This window comes from Chenopodium album, chromosome 20 (assembly GCF_948465745.1).
Source record: "Chenopodium album chromosome 20, dcCheAlbu1.1, whole genome shotgun sequence".
NCBI lineage: Eukaryota > Viridiplantae > Streptophyta > Magnoliopsida > Caryophyllales > Amaranthaceae > Chenopodium > Chenopodium album.
Genome location: NC_137853.1, coordinates 3,890,309 through 3,898,212, shown reverse-complemented (window position 1 = coordinate 3,898,212; position 7,904 = coordinate 3,890,309). Strand labels below are relative to the sequence as shown.

At 34.2% G+C, this 7,904-nt stretch overlaps 1 pseudogene across 1 annotated transcript; it reads right to left on the bottom strand.

Moving 5' to 3' along the window:
- Window positions 1-449: 449 nt before the first annotated feature.
- LOC145598137 (ubiquitin carboxyl-terminal hydrolase 3-like) lies at window positions 450-6,666 on the bottom strand (annotated as a pseudogene). The gene is made up of 9 exons (XR_014103483.1): window positions 6,502-6,666; window positions 5,977-6,108; window positions 5,856-5,894; window positions 4,929-5,034; window positions 2,234-2,292; window positions 2,070-2,144; window positions 1,572-1,620; window positions 1,333-1,409; window positions 450-812 (listed from the first exon to the last, which is right to left on the bottom strand). The product of XR_014103483.1 is annotated as a ubiquitin carboxyl-terminal hydrolase 3-like (transcript).
- Between the last annotated feature and the right edge of the window lie 1,238 nt (window positions 6,667-7,904).

Sequence of the window (7,904 nt, the reverse complement as noted above, 5' to 3'; positions counted from 1 at the left end):
TTGGTCTCGTGTCAATTTCGTGTTGTTCATAAAATATATCAAAAACTATGTAAAATGCAAGATAAATGCATAATTTGACCACTTTATCTAAACGGGTCGTGTTCGTGTTGATTTCGTGTCGTGTCGACTTCGAGTTTTCTCTCTGTAACTTCGTGTTCGTGTCGTGCCGGTTTCGGTCGTGTTATCGTGTCGTGTCAAAGATTGCCAGCTCTAATTTCAGGTCAATACTCGTTAGTCTGTCAGTCAAACAAGTCAACGGTAATTGAATTGTTCAAAACAGTTCCATTTACGAGAGCATAAACCCTCAATTGATTTTGGCACAACCCTATGTGAGAGCACAGTTTTCTATGCTCTTCTCACACAGGGATGTGCCAAAATCATTTCCCCGTAACTATAATAGCCCAAATATGTTTAGATTATGTGTCGGTAATGCAAGTATAAATATTAAAAATGCGGAAATTGTTTTATTCTAAATTTTCATTTCTGTTGAGTGTCACTCAGAAACAAAATTTACATGTCTAGCTAGGAGCCTTGAACTCATCTGTAAAAGTGATCGAACAAGATTTCACAGAAAATGCAACGCTAACTGAGCAACTCAATCGCTTGTGAGAGCGACATTGCTTTGGGTAAAGTGCGATACAGAACTAGAATATATCGCCTGAGAATTCCCTAGTAAAAACTCAAACTAGTATGAAGTATAAACAAACTCAATTTGGATATAGTTACACAGTCTTCTTTGATACAGCAATGACATTGAAGTTCATAGAGCCGGGATTTTTCTCAATCATTCCCTTTATGACCTTTGCTGCATCCTGAAGAAAAAAAAAAAAAAAATTCAGTCAAAGCCAACAGTGAAGAGATGGCGACATTGCAAATGCTGAACATGAAGGCCAAAGTTACATGTCAAACATCTAAAGACGAATCTATTGCAGCTACAGACCAGGTCACTTTTAGAGATATACTACGTAACATCAATACAACCATGTATGATCTGAGATAGCCTCTAGCCCACTAGCCAGAGAGGTTACAAACTTGCAATACCTCACTAACAAATATTCTCTGGAAAACAGTAAATAGGGGCAAGACAAGGCAAGGACTTGTAGAATAAAGCATGCAAGATGATTCCCGGATGCACCAATGTAGTGGATGCCCTTATATAGTGTCTGTACTCAAAGGAGAGTGAGATAGATATTCTTTTCGCTCTCAATAGTGTCACTAAAGAGGAAATTGCCCATACAATCTATATTTCTAACCCTTCTAGGAGATCTGGGACAACTATTTACAACTGAGAACAAAATTGACTAGTGCTTTAAAATATTAATAAAAAATTACCTGAAGTAGAGTGTTTGGTGAGGATGGTCCATGTGATATTGGTCTTTCCCTCCTTCCATCAAGTTCATAAAGTTCACCTGAAATCATTGTTACGTTAGCAGAAGAGACAGTAGGAGGGGAATAAAAAAGCTCCATATATCATCACAAGTCCTGTGAGTGTACAACAGGCTGATTATGGGTGTATATGCGCTCGCGCTCATGCATGTGTGCGTGTGTGAGAGAGAGAGAGATGAAATTACCATCAACACATGAGAAGCAGATAAAATGAGTGTCAACATCATCTGAAGCCTGAGGAAAAAAAATGTGTCAGACTACAAGAGGCAGAGAGGAAAATGAAGTTAGACTACAATACAATTAACTACTTGTATTCTATGGCTAGGCCTGTGGTAAACCACACCCCTTTCGTACAATATTCTGAGCATGGCATTAGAGGTGATTTTCATGAAGTTGGTGCATAATTCGGCATAAACAATTTTCGTGAAGGCCCAAGTAAATGAATCTACAATGTTTACATATTCCCTCCCCCACTCCAAGTAAAATTATGTTTAAATATTATAGAAGATGATGCCTTTAATTATTGCCTTAATCTAACAGGCAAACGAAGTCTTTAATTCTTTATGCTACAAGGAAGAAAGTGAGTCAATATAGTGAGCCAGTGCATTTGCTCACAACTCACCACAGCAAAAAGAAAATTTTCATTCACAAAAGCATATATAAATTACTCAAAAAATATTCACCTCAGTGTCACCAGCACTAGCAGCTACACAATGGGCAACTTCCATTTCTGTATCTTTCTCAAGAAACACAGCACGCTGAAACAGTTAAAAAAAGTAAAAAAAAAATGTTAAGAAATTAGAAACCAAACATTAGAGCATAATTTAGAGGAAGATCAAGATATAACCTCTGCTGGATCCATGTTTGCTGTGGATTTGTAGAACCTATCCAAGAAGGAATCGTCCTCTGAACAAAGAATTAAAAAGTGCACAAAATCAGAATCATGCTTAAACACTGTTCAAAGTCATAATTTGCAACCAGCTTTACTACACAAACCAGACATTGGCCTCTTGACCCACAAACACATGTCATTATAACAAAATTAATCGGACAAAACAAAACCATTAACAAATATTTGACACCAACGAGAAGCTGCTAGCAAGTCGACAGGAAACAAGCAGGTCCATTGAGAAACACATTCACAAGATCACAGCAAGAAAAGAAAAACCTTCAAGAGTGATCTCCCTGGAGTGGGAACGCATAAGGATAAAATAAAAACACACATACTAGAGTCTGATGAAATAGTCAACTGGTCATGAAGTTAAGAGGATATAAGGTGGACAGGTGTTCAGGATTAAGGCTATGCAAAATGATCTGAAAATCTGAATTATAATCTGAAAAAAGCATAGTAATTGAGCAGATAACTTCAAATTTTCCATCTGAAATCTGGGGTATCAGTTTTGAGAATGGAGTCGATGGACACCCCATCACAACATATAGTATTTAATAACAATGTAACCTGAGCAATCAAAGGGTTCTTATGTGGTAGTCCATGCTCCGTAGTTCAAACTAGGTAATTTCTTCCTGCTTCTTTTCAAAAAATGCACTGTCATAATCTCTATTTTTTTTTAGAACCAATAAACACTAAAAGTAAAACATGATTCTCACATCAAAATTCTAACCCATTAACACATTCATTCCCACACCTTGCTTCCCCTCTATTGTCTTCGTGGCTTTGGTTATCAACTTATACGGTGACAGGACAGACAGGAACCAAAGAACCAGCAGACAACAAACCACTCTTTAGCTAACACTAACATGATTTACAATATTGATGGGGTATGATTGGTCCATTTATGCAAAACATAACACAACTTTTTAAAAATTGTCACAGTTAAGTAGAGCACTCATAGCAACAACATCCTTCACAAGTAGTTTTAAACTCCTACTAAATTCTCAAAGTCTTGTGTAAGGCAGACTGTTACTTTAGACAATTCACTTGACACTTAAATCATACTATATTGGTATGTTTGCCTATATGCTTATAAACCTTTTGCTCCCTGTATGATTTCCAAAGCTTCTTTTAGATATGCTTCTGACATCTTGCTAAGATTAAGAAGAATTGGCAGTATTGACTTATTATCTTCTGCTGTTTGAGGAGGCCACTAAATGGTGAAGAGTTAGGAAGCCCTCAAACTCTGTCTTACAGAATGAAATACTCAAGAAACTAAAAATATCTTCTATGAAGAAAACAGGCTTTCACAAAAGAATTAAGGACCCTGCAGCAAATCTAACATTTCCAAATTGCTAGGGCAATACATCTTATCAAGCTTAACTTAACATGGAGCAGGGAGCACCGACCAGTAAATGGGGCCAATAATGATTTTCAAGATAGCCAAAGAAATTAGATCCAATTTTCAAGTGGGTCTTGCTAGATACTCCTATTTGAATCCATAACATAATTACCGGATGACCTTTTATCTAAACCAATACTTAATCCAAGGAGTGTAAGGAACAAAAACTCCACCAGCGCCTAATTTGGACCTGGTATACTTGGATATCAACACATAGTATAGCACTATAGCCCATATAGAACCCAAAAATTGGAACAAGAAATTTTTTGACAGAGAAAAAAGGTAGAAGAAAGAGAATCCTAGGGCAAAAAAAATATAGGACAACTCTAATCGAAAAACACGATCCAGGGTGAAATGAAATATAGAAAGCAAATAGCTCCAGTCTGTAATTACTAATATAGGTTCTCTTTATGCAGATAGTAGCAGGCCAAAATCCAACAAGTTCTCTGAAATCCCATTTAGTACTAGTAAATAACCAAACATATTTTGGAAATTTGACTATTTATGGATCACAAACGCCATATAAAAAGAGCCAATAGACACATAAACTAGCTAATTTGACCTGGACTCTACATGTTGATGAGTCAAAGAACAAGCATAAATGAATAAGGTTCAGTCCTTAATTGGATGGTCAAGACCCCAGTTCAATTACATACCTTCTGTTGTAAAAGCAAGAATGTGATCATAGGACCCAATTCTAGGACATTATGCTCACAAGTGAATTTTTCAGGTACTAGAAATTATATCCTTATTTGCATATCCGAGTTGAATCAACCAAAAACATCTATTATCCCCTCTCAAACTTTCCATGATAATTCTAAGCAATGCTGCTTGAGTTCAGAAAGTACTAGCTATCATTAATACATAACCTTTCACATTCAACTTTCAAAGCATCACAAAGGCTGCAAAATCATGGTATACCCAAGTATTGTTCAGCTATACTTTTACCATAACATTAGCACCACATATATGAAAACTAACAGAGAGAGTCTTACTGTCTTGTCATCACTTCAGAAAACATTACTCTTAACTTTTTACTATGTTTCCTCCAAGTGTCTGTTCTTATATAAATAGATACCACAATTTAGCACAGTCTAACAAAGCCAATATAGAGAGACTACATGTACTTTTGTGGTAGTAAAGTTATTATAATTCATAAAAAAACAGGTTATGTTCTTGTGCTAAAGAATTTTTATTTACCATATTTACTGCAAGAAACTGAATTTAAATTTTAAGAAAGAGACTCACGAAGCTTGATTTATGATGTAACATTCCCAAGAGCATGTAGAAGCCCAACAGTCCCACAAGCATTTCCCACAGTTTGCTTCATGAAATACACCTTTTTGTTGTAGTCCTGAAGCACAATTAAATCACATCTCTAAGTGAGGACAGAAAAATTCAAGAGCTTCCCAAACCCACAACTTCCAACTTTATAAAATTCACAAACTATCAGCAACTAAATTTGACCTATTCTTATTTGTAGGTATGAAAATTCAATTTTTTATGCAAACTTATTACTAACCATCATAGAATATTAGTTCTACTGTCCACTATACCATTCGTGGCAGCTATATCCAATAATTCTCTTCATGAAAACAAAAAATTGTATTGTGAAGGTTGGGACTTGTAACCAAGTGTTGTATTGATGTAAGCAAAATGTTCTCATCTAGCCAGCATTTTTTAGATAGTAATCACACCTGTAGGTAAAATGGCTTGGAAAATGAAGAGCAAGGATTACTACAATAATACATACATAGTATCTGATTTCTCCACATTTTAAAAGCACAATATGGACTCAAAGTCACAAGTACATCGCAGTCACAAAACAAGCAACAACAGCCGAAAGTCAAAACAAAGACTTTAAGTTTCAACTTCTGTTGTAGTCTATAACATTCCATTGCAATCAGGTAATTTAATGTGACATCCAATATACTTTCCCTATATATTCATGTTATCTATTCCAAGAGTCTCAGATTTTAAACAAATCACTTTTTTTAAGAGTATAAAAGCATAAAACCATATTCTGAACCATTTTAACACTATTAAGTGCAAACTAATAGTAGAATTACGTCAACTAACAACTACCAAGAGAAAATTAGATCATAAAATAACATTCATTCACATATTATCAATCATGAAACTTTTCATTCTTTCCAAAAAATTGCTACAACTCACCTTTTCAACACTATCCTCCTTCACTCTCTCCGCCTCGCTCTGCAGCAAGCATTCAAGGCATAAATCATGGAAATGAAAACATTGCATAAATTAAAGTTCAAAGTACAAAAATGGCATAAACCTGAGAAGTAAGAGGATACAGAAAAATCACAGCTAAAACTGGCTGCGGAACCATTGCAAGCATTTCTTCATCCAACCCATAAACATCATTACATTCAGCTTCGTCTTCAGGTAATCCCAGACCCAATAGAAACTGCATTCATAACAACAGCACCAAAACACAAAAAACCCTCATTACATCAATTAATTGCACTTTTTTTTTACATAATAATTTATAATCCCACATGAATTTTTCAAATAACAGCCCAAAATTAAGCCAACCCAGAATCAAAAGCATGAAATCAAAGGAGAAAAATACAAGTTTATCACCTCGAAATGAAAGTATGTAAAACAAATCAAAAAATCCAAAAAACATTCAGCAAATTAAGCAAACCCAGATGGAAAACAACAATAATCAACAAAATTCAACGCCAGATGAACTATAGTATAATCGAATTTAGAATTGCATGTGAAATTTCAATAAAAATAATCGCGAAAAAGAGAAGAGCATAATAATCAAATAATAGTGAGATGAAAAAAGAGAAACCTGATTCATGACATCGGGATTAGCTTCAAGAGGAAGCCATCTTTTCTTAGCACGAGTTTCAGCCATTTTTCTGAAACCTGATCAAACCCAAATGTTCACAAAAAAAAAAAAAAAATATAGCGATTGTTTTATTCGATGAAATCTGAATGAAGCTCTTGGAGTCTGATGCTGAAACTTCGCCATTTATTCTTTTCTTTTGGGCTTCTAATTTTTAATGTTTATTTTTTTTTGTTTCGGCCTATCTTTATTTTCTACATTTTTTTTACTACTCCGTAGTAACATTTCTACAATGTAAGCAATGCATTAACAAACGTTATAAGATAAATATATTGAAAAAAAAAAAGGTGCTTTGTAATCGGATCTAGAGTCATAATTACAAATCGAGGGGAAAAAACGAAAGTATGGGCCCATGATGACGTCATGTTACACAAAATTTGAAAACTTTTGGAAAAAACTAGGTGGTAAAATTTTTTTAAAAAAAACTTGAGGTGATATTTTCAATTTTAGCAACAATAGTTGGTGGTAATTATCAAATTTTCTTTTATTTTATTTTTATCAAATTTTTTTAATTATAAAATAAAAAGTAAATTAAATCATATCAACGATTTACATTGATCATTTGGTCAATAAGAATAAACGGTTTTGATTTAATTTTATAAAACGGCCACAATATTGTGGCCATTTGAAAACGGTCCGTGATTCATTATGAAATTACTACGTATATTATAGGCGTACTACAATACAATTAGGGTTACACATTACAACAATTAATACAAATACATATAGTGTACATACTCTCTTTTATTTTCCTCCCTTTCTTATTCATTCATTGATTAAGATAGTTTGCATGCTGAAGAGAGATCATTTAGTATGCCCTTTTATTTTCTCTATTTATTTTGTCGAATTTCTTCTTACTTTTTCGTGTTATTGTTGAAAACTGTCTTTTATATGTTATCAGAAAGTGACACTAATGAAGAAGGTGACACCAATAGAGTGGCCAAATTAATCTAAATTGTTATGGGTTTTCTTTATCTAGGTATAAACATAATCCTCTTTTATCTTGAATTGTATTACAACAACAAATTACATTAAACAACACTACTATTATTGCCATAATATATAAGTATCATACATTGTTTTGGATGAGTCAAACAAACACTACCCGTGCAATAACATTGTAAATCCTATGTAGAGAGGAGAGAAAGAGAGGTGGTACCAATGCTTGATCCCTGGACCTAGACTTCAGAGGTTTCATTCTCTTACCACTGGTCCACAAGGAAAGCTGGTAAATCCTATGTATACTAATATGACCCGATCCTATAATTCATTTGTTTTCTTAGTTGAGACACTTTGGTTTTTGCACTACTCTTTTCTCTTTATCTAGCTTTTATGATTGATAGGTC